Raw genomic sequence first — 21,290 nt, 5'->3', positions numbered from 1 at the left:
AACATCTTTTGAGACAGAAACTCATTTTAGTTCTGCACGTTTCAAAACTCAAATTTTTCCTTTTTCAAAATTGGAACTTCCTGAAGTCTCCCCATCATAACTGACATGTTCCAACCTTTTGTATTTGATAATCTTTGGAGAAAAAGAAATTTTAAATCAGAAGACTGAATCAAATTTCTGACATAGCAAGTTACTCAGTTGCCCAGAAAAAAAACTGTAATAGATTCCAGGATAAGTTAGTCTCTCACTTTGAATGGCAAATACATTCCAGAGTTTGTATTAAAATTATTGTCACTACAACTTTCATCTGGAAAAAATATATTCATTTGCCGAATTTCTCAATAATCTACCAAAGAAAAATTAAATTAGAGACAAATACAGAATTGTCTGTTAACTCAAAGAGAGAAAGCTTTCTTTTCACTGTAGTAAGAGTAGAAAATCTCAACTTAAAATTGTTTAAAGGAAAATTACATTTTAAATAATGAGTTTAGTGGGGGGGGGGGGGGGGGGGGGGGGGGAAGAAAAGAAAAAAAGTCTAGACCTGAGACCTGACTGTAGAAAAAGAAAAGTTTGAATGCTACTGATCCCCAGGGAGAGAACATTGTATTAAGGAGTTGGGTGTGTAGGCCCACATGTGATTAATTAGCTGCACCCAGGTGGTGAGATAAAAGAACAACAAGCAGCTTACCAGGGAGAGAGCTGTAGGGAATAGGGGGCTACTGTAGAAGTGCTGGGTCAGGGAAAGGGGCTTGCTCTACCAGTGAGATGAAAGGCCTGGCTGAGTACACCTGCTGTGTAGACGGCAGCAGAAGCCCTTGGAAACAGAGGTCTTAAGAGAGGCCAGACAGCAGGATTTGGTTTATCTGTTTTCTTTATTGATGACCCCTGTTTGAACAGTAAATATGTTGGGTAGAGAAAGACACAGTGATCATAAAGATGCTTCATTATAGAGTGTGACTGGCTGTTATCAGAGTGGGGAAACTGAGGCAGGAATGTTGGAAGATGGAGTCGTTCTTGTGTCGCAGTGAGGTGGCTCAGTTCTCCTGATCCTGTATCTGATTGGCCCCCCCTCCACCTTTGCTTTGCCTTTGGAGTGTGCCCTCACTAAACTGGAATGTTCTTCAGATCTCTTACTGAGGGTGAATAACAATGGTAATACTGGCTGGTAGAGAGCTGCCCAGAGGATTTGGGAGCAGAGAGTGAAATAAGTGGCTCCTGTGGAGGAGAAGTTGCTTGTCTAGAGTGGTTTGGGTGTACAGTGGAGCCTAGCCTTGTTATAAGGAATGGAATATATGGAATCAAAGTGAAATTCTATATGGGACAAGAAATGGGGTGGTCTTTATAGCAGGGTGGTCTTAAACTGAGGTTTAATGTATGTACAATATACAAACATTTTTGACAGACCATTAACACCTATAATCTTGTAAATATTTGCAATTTTCTAGATCATAAATATAGCTGCATAAGCAGTTCTTTCAGGACATCATTTATACTCCATTAAAGGTTAATTTACAAGTTAGTACCTTATAGAAAGAAGATATGTGTACTTTTATGTTAACTTTCTGTAAAGGGAGACTGGTGTCTCCAGCAGCAATTTGTAATTCTCCTGTGACGCTCCCAGTGGCACTATTCAAAGCACTATTTGAATTCTTTTCATCAGCTCATGTTCACAGCAAACTTAATCTTCTGTTTTGAAGACGGAGGGAGAAAGAAAAAGAAAAAAGAGAAAGATCTTAGGTCTTCTGTCTGTGTTCCCAAGCATCCAACTGTTTGTTTAAACAGTCTCCCCTGACACACATTCTCATTTGTCACAGTGCTGATGATACCTGCTGCTGTATCTTAGCCCAGCTTCATTCGTTTGGTTGTGCTGGAGTCTTGGTTGCGAAGGGGGGCAGGGAGGAAGGAGGTAAATAGTAGGGGATTGACTCTGTGGGCTATGACTTTATTCACTGTAATGGCATTTGTGCTTTCTAAAGATCAAAGGCCAGAAAAAGGGTGGGGGCAGGGGGAGAGAAAGAAAATTGTTCACTGTAGACCTAGTCAGGAGATTTCAGAAGTGCCTGTGAGAAATTAGGTGCCTCTCTGTGCATTTGATCATCTAACTTTGAAATCCTGATGAGAGAGCTTAGAGAAGGATCTGAAGCGAAGGGAGAATAGCCACTCATAATTTAGGACTACTGGGGAAGAATGAACAAGGAAAGTGCTAAATTGAATGGGGTTTGATTTATTTTATTTTTCTAAATGACAACTTTTCTTGTTGAGCCTGGTAGTTACACAAATGAATAGCTTTAAAAATTGCAGCTAGCTGCAGATATGCAGGAAAAAAACCCAGAAATCTATTGTAAATGCATGTACTTTGGCAGTTATTAAAGAAAGCTTTCTCAAATGGTATGGCATGAGTTCCTACAGCGGCCTTTATGGGTTTCACCTTCCATAGGATTTCCTACAATGAGAGATGAAAGCTTTATGCTTGTTGCTCACTATGTAGTATATGTTTATCTTTGTTATTCATATCTTAAATAGTCTAAAGATTTCAGCATTTTCCTCCTGTTTCAAAGTATTGTGCACATTGCAGAATGTTCCAAGCTTCTGTTTTTCAAACACTGAGATTCTTTCAGCTGGTTTCATACACAAAATGGAGGGTTGTCATTATGGTGCATTCACAACACACTAAATAGGAGCTAATTAGTTATTCTTACTGTACTGTTTTCAATGGAAATCTCTTCTTAAAATGTTATTCTTTTCTGAAAAAGTGACATCAACACTTGGGTAATTTTCTCAGGGCTGAATTTCTGACTAAAGCATGTGAGAACTGGTAGCTTCGACCATTGCACATTGAATTTCTATTCTTCCAGTCCACGCTTATGTTTCTTCTCTGAAAGAGGCAGATCAAGGAGTAATTTTAAAACTCGCAGGCTGCAGACTGATGTGGAGAAGAGGAAATGAGCTTCCTTCTTAGCAGGTTAGTGATCTAATTGCAACACTATAGAGTCAGTCCAACCTGTCAGAACCACTCCACTTGTTTTAAACAATTGCTTCTTGTCTCAGAGAAGAATTTTCTGAGGTATTGCTTGTAACCTCAAACTATCTTTTCTCTATACTTAAAAACACATCCTTTCTGATCCAGTTGTACCTCTGGTGCTGAAGGAAGTAACTGCCACCTTGAGACCTGAGTGAATTGGCATGTATTTTAGTATAAAATTCAGGGGAAGGAGTTCTACTATAAATGTAGCTGGAGTTGTACCTGGCTCTAGGAGATGCCTGGTACACCAGTGACAATGCTTTGATTCCTAATGTCATACACATGCTTGGAAATAACTGCATTTTGCATTATGAAGGAGACAACTGTTACATCAACCCTGGTGCCAAAGAGGAGTTGTGGGGTATGATGTTATTGATCAGTGCTGTGTGCTGTATGTCACAGGAATTCCAACAAGAGGTTGGAGAAGGGTGTGTAAAAACAGAAGTACATAGGTCACTCACAAGTCCTTTCTTTACGAGGGACAAAGATAACTGTTGTATTAAGTGGAGTGCTGGTTTTGCATATGCAAATCAAAAATGTGGTTTTAACTTACCTTGTAGTAAATAATCTTATAATAATTGAGATTGTAAGTGGGTGGGCAAAACAAGTAATCATAAGGAAAAGTCTAAAATGTCATGTTCACTAGGGAATTCATCAAAGAACAGTTTCTTCTTACAATCACTAGTGAAGCGGATGTGGTGAAGGAACATGAGGTTTAATGACTGTGTAAATGCTTTAATATAATTTAGCCTTAGAAATCAGCCTTAGTGTTTGCAAATCCCTTCACTATTTTTTTGCTACTGGGTCTGCTTGTAGATCTATGGCTTGCCATTGCATATTGGATGCAGTTTAATAAGGAAATATTTACCTATGTTAAGAAGTAGCACAAGTATTTTGTGAGAGCATTTGCCACTCGTTTTGCAATCTGTGAAAGGATTCTCTTAATCATATATCTGGTCTTCAGTCATACCTCCTGAGATAACCCCCCTCATATCTTTCACAAATAGGAAAATCTTCTGAGGAAATCCTTTCTACCACTTTGTTCCCTTTTCTCATCCCTGCATCTTACCTGTAGGGACAAGCAGTTGCCACCATACTAGTTAAGGGAAGAATTCCAACTCAAAGAGGTCTGAATCAGTCCTGTGCACAGCTGAGGGATGATTCTGACTGTAAGCTGATCCTCCAGCAACTCTATTGATGTGTATAAAGCCAAGGATGTGCATTTGGGCTTCTCTGTAGAAACCTTCATTTAAACAAAACATTAGGTCATAAAATCCTGAAAATTTAGATTAAAGTAGGATTGATTAATTTTGTTTCCTAGAATGGAAACAACTTCAGCTACATTAGAGAGTTAAAGGAGTGACTGTTAATTATCAAATTCATGGTTTAAAGAGCTAGCAGATTTGCTTGGAATTGCATGAAAACATGCTTTGTTATGTAAATTGGTGCAAAAGTACATTCAGTTGCCTAGTCTTTGAAATAACGATATGTCACACAGTTTTTCAGGAAGCTTTACAGAAGGTTGCTTGAGGGCAGCTTCAATGTATAACATCTTTCTACTGATAATTTTGTATATTTTATCATGAATGTGGCTCTTATTTATCAGAGTAATAGCTTTTTCCTTTTCATTTAAGGGGTGATAAATGGACATAAGAGAGCAGTTCTCCTTTTCTGCCATGAGGGAAGTGTAACGTTCCAATGCTTAAGAAATTACAGTATTATGGTTTGTTTGTGACACAATTAGCAAAAAAAAAAGTCTTTTTATCTAGGCATTGATCAGAAAGGGTTTATTGCTGCACTGGCAAAGTTAATGAGGTATTAAGCAATGCTTTGCAGTTTGATCAGAGCTGTCATTTCACTGTACTATTTTCAAGTCCTCCAAATTACTATTTTTATAGTACAGTATTAGTGTGAAAAACCTTTTTCATGTTTTCCTGTCACTTCTAAAAGTGCTTTGTTATCATTCTAAGTGCAAGAAAGCAATTTCACCATTGCAGTAAATTTCTGGGTATAAGTTGTCATAAAGAGTTTCCTTTTAGTTAGTTTGTTGCAAATTAACAGTACAGTATTTTGGGGGGTAACAATCACCTTTGGTTTATGAATAATAGTTTGCATGACTTCAAGATACTGACAACTCTTCCTGAGCACCTCAAGTTTTTGATCTTTCAATATAAAGCATAAAGGAGGCTCCTTCTCTGGAGGTCTTCACGGCCTGGATGCATTCTTGTGTGACCTGATCTAGGTGGGAGCTGCTTTGGTAGGGTGGCTGGACTAGATGGTCTCTAAAGGTCCTTTCCAACCCCTACCATTCTACAGTTCTGTGATTTTCATGAAGGTGGCCATTAAAGCAGTTAGAAAAACAAGATCCTATTTTTCTAAGAGTGAGACAATCTAACAGTTATGTAAACATTTGCTTTATTAAGTCTGAAGCAACTTTTTGAAAAGTCATTAGCTTATAATAGACAGCCCAGAGGTAATAACTGGAGCATCTTTAACTGCAATAAATAGCTGCTAAATTGCAATGAAAAACTGCAAGCTGAGCAGTTACACAGATTTCTTCTTATAAAACATGTTTTTATTGCTGAAAAGCTACTGGAAAACTCCTTGTCCATCTCTTCAATAACATGGTGTTATTTATATTCCCACGCAGAACATTTCAGCCAAATGACTGACATTTTGGAGGCTTTCCAGAAAGACAAAATGCTTGATACATCTACATCCTCTAGGAGAGATCCTCTGCTATTTCTTTATACTTTCAAAACCCAATAAATAAGAGTGTTGCTTTCATTGTTACACAAAATCCGTGTAATTGTGTTTTGTTTGACTTTAGGAAAAGCAAATTCTTATTTCTTCTGTCATGGAATACACCTAATGGGGAGAGTGTCCTATTTTTTCAGCTGTTTACAAGCTGCTATTATACTTGAATTGTTATCAGAAGTTGCTCTTAGTTGATCGTATATTTTACTTTCCCACACCTTGTCACAAATTCCATTCTATCAAGACAAGTGTTAACACATCCTGGACCATTTCTTTGTTTAAAGTTTTCACACTGAACAATTCAGATACACATCTATTGGCACTTTCAGGATGATTTATCAAAATAGTGGGTCGCTTTCTTCTACTGACTGAAATTGTATCAGCTTAAACTGGAGAAAATTCTTTATCTAAGAGTATAGCTACTCATAAAACAAGGGATTATTCCATCAGTGACATTATATCTCCACCTATTTTAGTTTCACTATAATCTATCCTTTGTCTATTGTTTGGTACCAAAATAATTTTCATCATGTCTTCCTGCCTTGCTCTTCATCTTGGAAGAATGCTGTAGGTGCAATAGCAATTTCCTACATGGCTTCTAAACATCTGTAATTTTTAAACAAAGTGTTTCAAGATTTTTAAAAACTCTATGTCCGAAACAGTAATAGGAAGATCCTGCACATTTTGATTCCCTGACAGCTGCTTATTATTGCTATGATGATATCAGGGGAAGTTAAAGAAGCTTTCAGCTTTGGTGTTCAGATTTCATAAAAGATGTCAACAAAAGAACACAGACAGATGAATTGTAGGTAATAGGAACAAGCTGGAATTCAGCTTTCAGTTAAGCAAAGCATCCACATCTTCTGTGCTGTCCATCAAAATCGTTAAACCAATCAAAAGATATTCTTACAGCAATTGATTGGCTCCCATCTTGTGGCAGTTACTAGTGGTCAGTAGCTTTGGATGGTAATTTCTGATCCGTGATTCATTGAAGTCATCTGTCATTTCTGGAGGTTTTATGAAGATTTCTTTTCATCATTCGTTCTTGATATAGTGTTATTTTCAGAACAATGCAGATAATGCAAATGCCATTTTTTGACCTTTTTAAATCATGACCTGTCAGTTGTAAAGAACGGTGATTTTTGGTTTTTACCTTTTGTCTTTCCCATTTGTTCCTAGATTAATAACACTGTAAAACCCTGTATTATTTGAAATAGGTGAAATTACATATCAGTGCTCTGTCTTGTCTTCTTAGAAACAGAGTTGAAAATGACTTATATAGAAGTAAAATGAAGTTAAATGGAATAAAATTCCATTTACTTTCATATTTCACTCATAAGTTTAATTTTCTCACCCATCTGTGTATGCTATTCAGTTGGATTAATTATTCCATATTGGAAGACACCACTTGGTAATTAGTTGCTTCTATAATTTGAAGCAAATACTGTGCTGAATTTTCCCTTTCTATCCAGAAATCATCTACAAACAGTTTTCTCAAAAGTACTATTTTCAGAAAATTATTTACCTGGTAGTTTTACTTGAGGCAATACAATTGCTCCCTAGTCATGTCTAAAAAGCTTTTTAATATATTCTACATCCCTTGGTTGCTTTTTATTAGATGGACATTTCTCAATATAATAATTTCCAGCATAGTAATTCCTTCACTTTCTGCATTGCTTTTCAGGGAAAAGAAAAGCTCATGAGTTACCTATGAGAAGTCATCTAGTTCTATGTAATTGTTTGCTTGGAAATAGAGTGCAGGTGGCATTTAATTCTTACACTGTCATCTATTGTAAGCACCATGTGCACAATTGGAAATGTTGTCTGAGCTTAGAAACAGCTTTCTTCTACGTTTTGACAACTGATTGACAACATAGAACAGCAGTAGCTTGGTACTGCCAATATTTGGTAAGGTTGATGTTTCTGTTGTGATCATCTGTTTTTAATAGTTGAATCAAGGGTTGAAGAAAATAGGTGTTTCTAATATGTAGTGAGGATTTATATCAGTAACATATTGAGATTCTCCCTTTCCAAATCCAAGATCAAAGAGCTAAGGAAGTTTACAAACCATCAGAGCTCCAGGAGATATCTGAAAGGCATTCACTTAAAGGGGTGGTTATTATTTCATAACAAAATAGGAGCTCTCATTGTGGAATGAAGATCATATTGCATAGAGCTGTGAAACCTAAAAGTAGAGAAGATTCATTTCACTCTAAAGCCCAAATTCCTTATTTTTCATAAAGGCTGTATAAATGATTCTGGCTGAAATAACCAGTTGTATTATTCTCCTTACTATTCTCAAAAGCCTACTTAACAAGATGCTGCATACTAAAATCACATCTAGTTTTTCATTGATAAGTTTTAAGAAAAACTATGACCTAAATATCTATTTTTAATAGTGTATAACTATGACTGCATTATTTCTTTATATTCAGAACTATTTGGGCTTCTATGAAATGTGTCTTTACTATCATTTATATAAAAAAGTTCTGGAATAACCAGAGAAAGGTATAGCCAATCTTTGTGATGAGCTGATACTATTAAGCTTGCAACTTGGAAACATAGCTGCTTCACTATCTTTTTGTGTGTTTTACAACTTTGCATTCTCCCAAGCACAGCTTGTATCTGATATATCAGGACATTCTGTTTTTAGATTGCCTATCAGGTTGTATTTTCAGGAAGCTGGTGGTTACAGTCTTTGATTTCTCATCCTTCTAAAGAACCATTCCTTAAGGATTGCACTTGTTTGAACATGTTTTTTTTGAGTGTTTGGATGTTTTTCAGAGATAGGAAGAAGTGTTTAAACTATGAGATTGTGATATAATAACGGGTTCAGTAATCAAACTTCTCTATAATATGGAAATACTGATAATTTAGCTTGTTGCAGAAGTACAGATTCCCTTCTTGGTGTTAAATTGCTTTTTATTTAGCCTCATTTAAAGAAAAATGTGACATCATTCATTGGCTACTAACTTCATTCTGTGTAGTCTGGTCTAAGGATTTTCTGACAGAAATATCAATGCAGCATGCCAGTAATTTAAAAATTCAGTTCTACTATAAATTCTTGAAGTAAGGAGATAAGATAAGCTTGAATAAAATCCCAGCATTTCTCTTAAGCCACATGATGAGGTACAAATAGGCAAAGGAACAGTGTTTAATGTCTGATTCTAGCTCTGCATGGGTACACTGAGTAACCATTGGACAAACCATTCTTCCTACTTTCCTTTTCCTGTCTGTTTACAAGCCGTTGAACTTTAAAGTGGTGGTACTTACAACAATAATTCCATCACAAAACATAGTTTTCTGTATTGAAGTCAATGTGAAAATATATCTGAGTTTTCTGATAGAATATTGTAAAAGAGATTCCTCAGTCACTGAATATTTTATATTTAAAATGGAATTTATTTTCATGATTGCTCTTTATTTACGATTCAAGGTTGAAGTAGTTCTTACCAGCTTGCCTTTTCTCCCCCTCTGTAGTTCCATATTTCTTTCAAGAAAATTCACCCTATTTGCATAGAACAACAGGCAACAAAGCCATCTGCACCAGCAATTCTAAGCAAGAATATTGTGATTCATGTTTAACACTGCTTCTTATGCAGCTGGAATAGTCAATTCGACCTTCTGTTTTTCAGCAATTTTGTCTGAAAGATGAAGCAAGACAGCAAATTCATCCTGCATGCTGATAGTGGGTAATTCTCAAGTTCATTCTAATTTGGGTTTCTAATTAAAACTAAAATATATAGTTTTAATATAAAGCACAGGCAATAGGAAAGATCAGGCTCTTACAGAGTATTAGAGCACAAGACTTCCTCATCTGAGAATATGTTAATACTAGACAAATTTTGGTGATTTAAGCTTCACAATTACCTGTCAGCTGCATACTGAACTGATCAGGATCTGAAGAAAGGAAATTGTAACATACCAAGGACACAGTGAAGTGTCTATATGCATGTTAAAACTGGTACTGCTGTCTGGGCTTCTTGAACCTTCGTCTTGTTCTTTAATTTTCAAGACTTACTTTCTTATCTTAAAAAAAAACAAGTTATTCTAATTAAACAGTTGTTACTATCAACTTTTAAATTAATATACCATCATCAGAGTAGAAATGGTTTTGGTTACTAGCATCATAACATGTGACTTTGGTCATGTTCTAGAAGTTCAACAGCATATAACTGAAAGTCTGGAAAAATTGGTGCTGGGTTTCTGGCCAGGGTATGTATGTTTGCCAATACTGCTCAAATCACTGCAAAACCAAAAACTGGTCATCAAACTTCTTATTGCAAACACACGGCTTTATTGCTAGTTGAGTAGTGGCCCTGGGTATTGTATGGAGTCTGCAATAGTGCCTAATTGACAAACTGGATAGAGAGACAAAGGCAGAAATATAGCCAGAATGAAATCTTCAAAGAGCTAAACTGGATTTTAAGTTGCAATCGTTCAGAATATATGCACTGAGTGAAACAGTGCTGAAGATGACATGAAATATATTGTTTACTGATAAGAAAAGAGTCACCAAAAGAGAGAAATTAAAACCTATTCATTGGTGTTTGGGTTTGGAGAGAGGGGCTAATGTTATGGTCAAGGAAAGCATCTGAATTAAAACCTGTGGGTGTATTTTCTGTGAAAGGGCTCAGATGTCATACTAATCAGTGATATTTGAAGGTTAATTCTCTTGCCAGTACTCAGTATCTGTAAGGTTGGACTCAGATTTGCCTACAGGAGAGACTCATTTCATTGCCGTATAAGACACTACTCCTGTGCAGGTTTATAGATAACTCATATACAACTTATCTAGTTGGAACTAGATGATCTTTAAGATCCCTTCCAACCCAAACCTTCTGATGCTTCTATGAAACAAACACATAGAGATCATACCCTCTTTTTTTTTTAAAAAAAAAAGGCAGAGAAAAGGTGCTCAGTGAGAGGTTTCACATTGTGTGAGTTCAGTTAATTTTTCCTTATAGCACCTCATAATTTTTCTGAGCAGAGATCATTAATCATTCCATAGTGTGCAGAAGTTTATGCGATAGCTGTAAGACCACCAAACTCTGACCCTGGAGGAAATGAATTCCTAAAGGTGAAAAGCAAGTGTTTTCTTAATTAAGCCACCTAAGCTGCCAGGTTTTGCAAATATTTATTAACTCAATTCAGATGAAGTCAGATTAGCACTTCTAGCTGCAGAGAATGTTGTTTCGTTGAACCATGAGTTCTTGCTTTCAAATCAATATTCAGTCTTTTAACACAATAGTGACTTATTCTCCTCATCTGTCTCCTGTGACAACACTAACCAACGTACTCTCTGGATGGTTAGGTACAAACACCCTCTAACTACTTCATTTATAAAAACATAGGTAGTTGGTATTCATAATAGGCTGTTGGGGTGTTGAGTTTTTACACTTTTTGAAGTCAATTTTAATATTCCCTTCAATTTGCTGCCTGTGGCAAATAGAAGAGAACATGTAGGTAAAAAAAACATTCTTGATATGTAAAGTTATAGGGTATGTGAGCTTGGTGTCACAAAAGCTTTCTCAGCCAATGTCTTTGTTCTCTGGGACTAACAAGTGTTTTACTATGAGCTGAAGAACAAAGGAACCCTGAAACTTAGCTCAGGTAAAGATAGAACCATCTCAGAGTGTGATCTGGAGCAGGCCATGCCAGTTGTTCTACTTAGAGTGGACCCAGGCACTTCCTAGAGTGCTGTGGTGTGTTATAAGCCACTTTTGCCCTAAGATAAACCAGCACTGTTCATTCTGATTTGAGGGTGAATGAGTAAAGCATGTCCCAGATGGCTTGTTAACAAGATGGAAGTTCAGAGACTAGCATCAGGATTTGCCCTACACCACAATGTCATGTTAAGAGAGACTAGGCTTTCCTTAGTCCTGAAAGGAATAATGAGTGGCTTGAAGGCTGCATCTCAAATACTTTGCTAAGCCAGAATTTGAACGTGGGAAATAAAAACAAGAATCTCATGGTTTGAAATGGATTTTCTTTGACCTAGTGGAAGACAGAGTTAACATTGCTGCAACCTGACATGAAAAGTAGGAATTTATTTCCAACTCCTTTCTCACGTTAGTGTTGTTTGATTCATTAGTTGGGACATGAGGAAGGTGGAGGAATGTAAAGAGAAGCTGTGAATTGAACCCATCCAAAAAGCATGTGCTTATGAGAGAGCAATGATTCCTTTCTATTCTTGTTTGTGCTGGTGGAGATGGGATTCATGGCATCAAAGTGAGATCTAGTAATCATGTTTATTGTTTACTGAGAGGCTGACATAGCTAATTGAAAGGAAACAGATTCATCAGTTTTAGGGCCTAAGGAAAGTGGTGAATTAAGATTTTCATGAGCTGCTGCTCTGACTGCTCCATCCTTTTAAAGCCTCCACTGCAAAAAGAAAAGAAGTAATGATTTTGGCAAAGTGTGTTACATCTCTCTTATACCCTAGGAAGGATTTGGTTGCATTTTCTGCATTTAAATTTCACTATTGTTACAAAAAGGCTTTAATAAAATCTCTTTGTATATTGCCTCTATAGTAAACCTTGCATCTTCATGATTTGAAAGCTATCATAAATGCTCAGCAAAAATGTGCTTTTTAACTCAATGTGAAATAGAATTGCACTGCAAAGCCTGGAGTTACTTCATGGCAATCACTTCTGTTTAGGTTTTATTGCTCCCTTGAGACACTGGTTTGGAAATCCTCAGTGTTATTTTCATTTTAACTAAAATATAAATTAACAGTCACATCAGACCAAATGATTGCAACATGAATTTTAGCCTGTGTAAAACTATCACAGCCAGGAAGTGTGATGTTTCTCGGTTACAGAGATGACAAATGGGGCTATTCACAAAAGGTGGTCTAGTGACATAGACCTCCTTACAGTTCTTTCTCTGATAATGCAGACAAATAGGCTATTGTTTTGAATTGTTGCTATTTGGAATAGTCTTTCTATCAGGATCTGGAAAAAGCCTTCTCCCCAGGTAACTGTTAGCCTTTGAAAACCTCTCCTCCTGCTCCTCCTAAATAGTAAAGTTTTTCTGAAATGGTTCTTTACTCTTGTTTTTTGAAATGCATGGTTTTAATCACTGTAAAATCTTTGCTAAAGAGAAATCACTGCCCTTAAACACATTTCTGCTTTTATCAAAGCAAACAAACTGCTCTTTAAGGAATAGCTGTTTAGTGAAATTCCACTGCTTGGGATTCTCAGAATAGTAGGAAGTTGTTCTTTTGTATTAAAGTTGTTTCTTTCCTCAGTATGAAAAACAATAACACGTGTTTAGGGCTTTGTAATAGAAGCTTTTATATGTCAAATTTTGAAGAAAAAGGAGATTCACCTTTAGAAAAAGCTTTATATTAGTAAGTACATTTCTAATTACTATAATAATACAAAAATTGAAATGACACCTATGTATATATTCTATAAATTCATCTGGGTCTTTTTAAAGACCATGTCACAACCCTAAAACTTGTGCTGATCTTGGAAGATAGCATCACTTTATCGTTTAAAAAAAAGCAAAAAACAAGCCACAAAAGTGCTTCTCTGGAGTGGTACATGTCTGCCTCTGCTCAGCTTTGTTCCACACTCAATTTTGGTAAATCCTATTTTTTTTTTCTTTTTTTCTTTCCTAATCTAGAAATTGCCAGCTATGAAAAGCTTCTTAATTTCTGTTTGTAAAATGCTCTACTTCAACTTGAATTAAATGCAATGCAGCTGGGAGTAGTCATGGCCAAACAATACATGGCATAAATTATCTCTAGATGGAATGTCTGCCTAGATAGCATAATCAACATGAGACTGACAAAACATCACCACTGCATGCTTATTGCTGACAGCTTCATTATTTCTATGATGTTCAGATGGTTTATTTGTTTCTGAAGAGCAGCAATATCTTCAGCCATGTCTAATGGTTTGGATGTACTTATAAGCTTTCTGAAGGTGGTTGTGTTTGAACAAGTTTAGGGGATTTTCCCCAGTCTGGACAACCAGGAACCATTAGCAGAGGACATTCTGCTCCACATGGTTTTTGCAGAAAGTCACCATTTCCACCAAGCAGTGTTAGTGAGCACCTCTTGATCTGTATGTGGATCACTTAGGGTGACAGCATCTGCTCTTTAATTCCTTGTTTCAAACAGTAATGGCTTTAAGGATCTGAGGAACTTATTCTAAAGTATTTCTGTTTACCTTTGCTTATACTCCAAATGATCCCATATGACTACATACTGTTTTGTGGCTCAAACACTCCAGGCCAGATTCTGTTCTTCTGCAGCCAGGGATGATTATTCTCAGGAATTTTCCAATTAAAAAGATTAGGGGAAAGGAAAAAAAGCCCCTTTTTTCAAAAACAAACTGTTATAAAAACTAGGCCATCTTTAAGGAATTCTGACCAAACAGTTCTGGTTTCCTGCTAGCTCATCAAAAACCATACTCTGAAATACAAGCAGCCAGAGTCCACAACTCCAAGGCATCGCTGCCATACAGGCTGCCACAAGGCTGGAGAACTCCTGGCCTCCATGTCCCCTCCTGTGTAAGTGGGAGTCTGCAATCCCCAGGCACTAGTGTATCTGCCAGCTTCAGCCCTGCAGCAGAGCCTGGGTGTGTTGAAATCCATGTTGTGCTGTGAGGACTGTAGATTAGGAACCATGGTTAAGGAAGCCTGGAAGGGCTGCCAAGGTCAGTTTCTTTTAGTCACTTACATCACGGGTGTCTCAAATATTTCAAAACACTTGGGAAAACTATTTCACTGAGAAATTTTCTTAGTCCAAACACAATTATTTTTTCTTCACTCATAATTTCAGAATTTCTTGAGTTTGATCATGTCTGAGACTGATGAACTGGGAAATATTTGTCTTTTTTATGAATATACTGAATACTTCTGTGTCTCTGTGGATAATAGCTTATTTGCTATGGATTTGGATCAAGAACACTGGTAAAAGGAACTAGTGAAACAGTAAGACTCAGATCAATGTCCTTGAGGAAATACAAGAAACCAGGGAATAGGACAGAGAATTAACAAATTGGCAATAGGGTATGTGTGAAAGATGATAGGTAAACAAGGAGCCAGAGAGGCAGAAATTGCCAAAACCAGAGTTGGAATACACTACAGTAGCTTATATGTATAAAATTTTGCAAGAAAGAATAATCATGGGGACAAAGATACAGTTTTATAGGCTTGTTTGGGTTTTTGGGTTTGGGTTTTGGTTTTTTTACCTTTCCCACTGTGTACCTTTGACTGTATGAGAAAAAATACCCCAATTTCTTGTTTCAAGGAGCAGTCGCTTGAACAACCTTTCTAGTCATGGATTTCCAGAATGAGAGAGCACATAGATGCCAGACAGAGTTGGCCTGACCATACTACTTTGGGAAGGAGGCTGGAGGTCCCTTTCCCAGATACCTGATCTACCTGGCTTCATTGCCCAGTCCCAAACATGGCAGCATATGGGACGTTGGATCTGATGTTTGAGCAGTGTTTGTCCTTTCAGGGGGCTTATGAGCAGTCTGAAATACAGCTTTGTCCCTAATGATGATGACAGCTTTGCCATTGACTGATTAGTAAGTAAAGTCAGGTTCCATGTGAAGTTTTCAGCTTCCAAAAGTTTCCATTTCTTTGCTCCAAATATCCCACCCAGTTTCCAGACTATGGGTCTACATTTTTTACTGAAAGGCGAGGTGATGGAAAGCACGGGAATGTTAGTTTCCCTCTATGGAAGACCTGCTTGCTACTGAAATACCATCTGCAACGAAACGCTGGACATTGTGTACTTGGGACAAGGCAATACGTGTGTGTGACTGCTGCTCCATGGACCACATCAGGCTTTGAAGAACTGGGTGACTAGTGCCACCTATTGATATGCGACGTGAAAATGAATCGCTCCAGTTACCCGGAGATTTTGTACAGAGCAGCTTTGTGAGCTTCCATCCCCTGCATGAGAACAGCCTTCATCACCCCAGAAATGTGACCAGTGTCCAGAAGAAACAAACAGACTTTGCTAAATGGAATTAATGGCCAATACAGCGTGCTGCTTCACTGCTAAAAATATCTGTGGAGCACAAAGCTGAGAACAATATAGGGTAAACATTTTGGTGACTGTGTCAGTTAATCAGCCAACTTGGGTGGGCTCTTTAAATGAAATGTACCACTAAATGCACATCTTCATAAAAACGTGCAGCTTTAGCAATAGCAACAATAAGAGCTGCTTGTGGAATCAGCTCGTGATGTGTACTGCAGGTAGGTAAACTTTTGGAGAGATCAAACATGGAATGAAAATCTGTCACAACAGGTTAATTAAGTAGTAGAAGTACAGCAGGCAAAATATTCTGTCCAACTTATATGTATGAAATATAGAAAAGTGAAATAATAAATGACTGATATCTCTGAGCCATCTAATGGAAGGATCAAGGGCAAAGGACATGCAGATTTCTGTACAGAATCAGATTAACAGATCTCTGTAGCCCTTCAGGCAGGGGACAATCTCCCTGTATATGTTTTATGGGTTTTTGTTTTCTGGAGGCATTTCCAGAACTAGATGTAGGTGCTTCTTGCACACATTTACACACATTAATTCAGTATTTTTAGTAATTAATTTCTTGGTTTTATCATTTAGTAAATTTATGATTTCATCTCTTACCTTACTGAGTGTTGGTTTATGTCTTCTGGCTTTTGAACAGCTTAATAATGAACTAAAATTCATATGACAGGAACACTAGAAAAATGTTTACTTGGCTTAAAATAAACAAACTAATTGTCTTTCACAGAACTAGCTCAAGCAAGAAAATGTTTTTTACTATTCTGCTAAATAGCTTTGGGTAGCATTATAAAAATTGAAATAACAGCAAAAGGTCTATTTGCCACCAAGACAAAGGGAAAAAGCAAAGGAGAGAAGGGGGAGTATTGACCCTCAATGAGAAACTGATAGAGAATGTTTAAGAACACACTCGTTTCAGTAAACCTACTTTGGATTGGTGATGTCTAGAAGTGAGCCATTTGAGATTTTTTTGCCATAGAAGTCTCTGCACATAAGTGAGCTTCATAGGGACCTATATAGACCAAAAATAAAGTTAATCAGGGCTTTTGACTCAGAAGAATCCACCCTGTTCTGCACAGAACTGGAAATGGAATTTTTATGCTTACGTTTAATTTCAACTAATTTAGACGTTTCAGATTTTACAGCATACTTTTTTTCCAGATAGTATCCCAGTGTTAGAGAGGTATTTGGTGGTTTTTGAAAGATTTGCAATCTTCCTCCTGTTGGCAAAGAGCAGTGACCTCAGTCAGCTGTCCCACAGCCTTCTGACTAATGATCCTTAGAAGCAGCAGAACAAAAGAGGGAATCCTGTACACGCATAGCCTGTGATTTTCATGGTATATGAGAAGGAATGTTGTATGTAGCTTATTGCTGTGGCACTGTGTAATTCTGTGTTGCATCAAATATCAAATGGTTGCATTTGATATTCTTTTTATGTCTTTGAAATATCTACATGTGCATGTTTACATACACACACATTTATATATGAATGCCTATGTGCATACAGAAAATCTCTCAAAAAAGGTTTTGGTCCCTATCCAGATTGATTTTAAAAGTACAGAATTAGTTCAAGGTCCAGAAGCTTCAGCTGCTTTGGCAAAAGGACACTGGTATGAGGTATAGTAACATTAACTGAGTTCTGAAGGGTGGGGCATTCAGACCACCTTTGGGGATTTTTCTGACATTTTCCAAAAACCAAGCATCCTGTTTGAATAAATTCAGTGATTTTTTTTTTCAGCACGCTGTAACAGTAGCTCTGATATCCCTTTAAAAACAATTAAAAATACTTTTTCTGTAGATTAATGATTGATAGACCCAGGAACTGATGTGTTTTAATTCTTTTCTATTGCCAGATCTTACAGGAGTGTTCCGCTGACATGAGTTTAACCCAGTGGACTATCCAGGAAGGATAATGATTTTCTGTGTTGTTGTTTATCTTTGTTTATCACTTATGCTCTTTTTAGAATCCTACAGCTGTGTGTGGTTTTCCCATGTTCCAAGTTTGTAACACCTTTGTGGGTTTCTGTGAGAGTCAACATTTGTGGATTTTACCCTATAGTAAAAATACCCAAACCTTTATAAATATCAATGTTCTACTAATTTGGAAGCTCTTAATGCAGATATGACCTGGTTAGCTGAAATGTAGCCATCAAGAAAATAGACTTTTCTTATTCATTTAATAATCTTTTAAGTGCAATCTGTTGAGGTTGGGAGCTTTCAAATTGTCTTGCAGATGTCCCATAGCAATAGATACGGTGCTGCTTTTGTTGCTATGATGGCAGACAGCTATAGTGACAGCTTACTTGAAGAAAGAAGAAAGAATACATCACATGCAACATGCATTACTGAACTGAGTGTAGGATTGTGATTTTTTTTTTCCCTTTTCTTGGTTTAACACTAAACTAGCTGCTTTAAGATGGCTGCAATAATGCCTTGCTCATACTTTGTGGTAAATTAATTACAGCTTTGTTTACTCTGGCAGTAATTATTTTTTTCTACTTGCCTGCTGTGTTGCTGATCAGTTTTAAGAGATACAACAAGCTAAAAGCACACAGAAGTCATGGTATCTCTGACTGTGTCAACAAGAGTGTCATGTATTTATCACTCCTATAGCTGCACAGGTAACTGTATAGAGTTAAGGCATTAAACATTTTCCCTGTGATACAACACTATTTGCTTTAAATGTTGTTTTTCTCTGAGATCTTATAGGTCATCTTGGACTTTAGTGGCTGCTAGTAACAAGCTTTTTCATATCTGATCATTCATGCAGTATAAGGAAGAGCTTTACTCATTCTGCCCAGAGGCTGAACCAGTGAAGACAGGGAAGCCAATGTGAATCATTGAAAGGTGAACAATTACCAACCACTTGTTCACATTTTCCCTTGGATAGCCGAAGCTGGTAAGTAAAATTTAACTCTTTAATGCTTAGGTTCTTAATCATTAGTTTTAAGCATAAAATAATATTTAACATGGTTTCTTAGCTGTTGTGTTTTCCTAAAATCTGAGGTTTTACAGCTAAATTGTGTCCTACTAGTCAACCTGTCTATACAATGCAGCATATATGTGACACAGACAAGTATGTGCCACACACACACACATATAGTGATCTGTCATTTAGAATTTTCTCTCTCCATGACATGTTTTTTGAAGGACAAAAATATTAGGTCAGTATTTGCCAATAATTAAAAAAAAAAGCTATAGGAGGGTGGGAGCCACACAAATGAGGTTGGGTGGGTATTTACAGGGTAGTGCTGTGTTTCCCCAGAGAACTGCCCTAAGACTTTTGTTTTGTGGTTTTTAATTCTTGGAAATGCCAACTGCTGTTAATTATGACTAGTTATAAGAGGAGCTGCTGTTTTTGTTCTGTCTAGTTCTGCCTTTTACTGAAAAATGTTGTAATGTGCTACTTGTTCTTAACTTGCTGTGAGAATGCTAGTTAGGTCACACGGAGCTACTCCCAGCCATACTGAGAAGTCCTTATCACTTCATTCTGACACACACTGGGAGTGAGCAGAGACTTCCATGGCAAAAAAATCTCAAATGGCTTACTTCTAGACATCACCAATTTCCAAACTGATAGTCTTTGATGTAACAATTTTAGTTGTGTCAATGATCTACCCTCAGACTAGGTGTATTTCAGTTGAGGGGTTCATTATTTCAGTATTGACCCATACTTTAATGGTGAAACAAAGTAATTCCTGAAAATGGAAGTAAGGGGATAAATTTGTGTAGGACAAACTGCAGCTCTATATATTCATAAAAACTATGGAAGTGTTTCTCTGAGAATTAAATTATCATGATTATTTTTGGTAAATCCTGAGTATCTTTAAAATTCCAATAACATGTAACAGTGAAAGATGGATAACTAACTTTGGGGGTAATTGACTATTTCTTAAGTTTATTTTTAAGAACTATCTGGAAATAAACTGAACTGTTGAAGCTATGTTAAACAGGTAGATGGGAATTAAATCCTTTGATCATCTTAAAAAGAATTTTGTTTCACATTTACACTCCCAAATGGTGCCGTGGATACCTCTGTAAAACAAAAGACTGTCTGCTAAATTTGTCCAATACTAAAACTCCAGTCTTATCAGCATCTTCCATACAGTAAAGCCTAACTCACTCTGATTCCAGGACAAGGTTCCAAATAATTCTGGCATGTCTGGAACATTTGTGAGCTGGCATTGGTGATGGTAATTTAAGTGTTATGCTCTAGTCTGACACTAACTTGTAACTTCTCATGACAGAGACTTTGATTAAACATATTTTGCTATATTCCTTGATTTCTGCTCAGTCCTTCTATCTGTCTATGCAAGTTTACTGTTCAGGGTAGAGAACAAAATGCTTTAGTCAGTTCTTGTAGGCAATGCTGAAATGCATGTCACAATTAAAAGGTAGGATTGAATTGCTTGTGAGAGCCTCACTTTATTCCATAAGCTCATAGAAAAACAGTCCAAAATCATTATAATACTGCTGCTCCCCGAGTCCCAGAGAGCTTGTTTTTCATCATATCTACTCTTGCTCATTAGTTTCAGGGATGCAGTTCACATAATTCCCTTCTGATTGCACACACTGTTGTTCTAATTTAACAGTCTTCTCATCACATATGACAATTATGTTGATGCTATCTCTCTTCATTCAGAGGCTTGGTCTTTCTTCACTGCCCCATGAGCTTGGAAAATATGTGAGATTACTTGTAATCAGATATGTTTGTGCTGAGGATGTCTACTTCACCACAACTTACAAACGAGAAAGGATGATGTAAAGGGTTTATGAGACCTGGGTAGTGCCTTTAATCTTAGAGACCAATTCATGCCAATGAACAGCCACAACAGTAGGTTTAGTAAAGAACACACTGATGATTGTAAATAGCTATTAGAGTCTGGTCCTGCAATCTGATTTCCTTAGGTGTGGGCAGAGACCACAAGAACAGAAATGTGTGGGATTTGTATCATAGTATGAAGAATCTAAAGCTTATTTCCAGGAAAATATAGTCTGAAAAGGTAGCCAGATTAACTATTACAATCTTGAGGTCTTCTAGAGAGACAATCATTCCTATAAATGTGTACACACTCTTTGACAGGGAAAAAAGAAATGTGAAGAACTTATGCATTCTTGTCACCTTTTCACTTACAGAGATTTCTGGGGATAATTTCCTGTGCTTGCAGTTGGGTCAAATCTGATTCTTAGCTTCCCTTCAGAAAGACAAAACTACTCCAATATAAAGTAGTTCTAAAGAATTGAATATTAATTCGGTCTTTGCTATTTTCCTAAAATTCTGAAATCATAGAACATAAAAAATATTGTTTAATTATAAGATAATACAGAAATCCTATTAGACTAGACAGTCTTAGAGACAGAAGGCAGTCCATCTCGGAAGAGTTTGTCATCTAAATGGACAGGGCAAACACAGAGCAGGATGAAGTTACACAATATGTAGACAAAACCAGTGGCTCTCCACCAATTGAGGGAAGAAACTACTCACTGTGA

Source organism: Colius striatus, chromosome 18, assembly GCF_028858725.1.
Source record: "Colius striatus isolate bColStr4 chromosome 18, bColStr4.1.hap1, whole genome shotgun sequence".
NCBI classification, from domain to species: Eukaryota; Metazoa; Chordata; class Aves; order Coliiformes; family Coliidae; genus Colius; species Colius striatus.
This window is presented reverse-complemented; position numbering follows the sequence as displayed.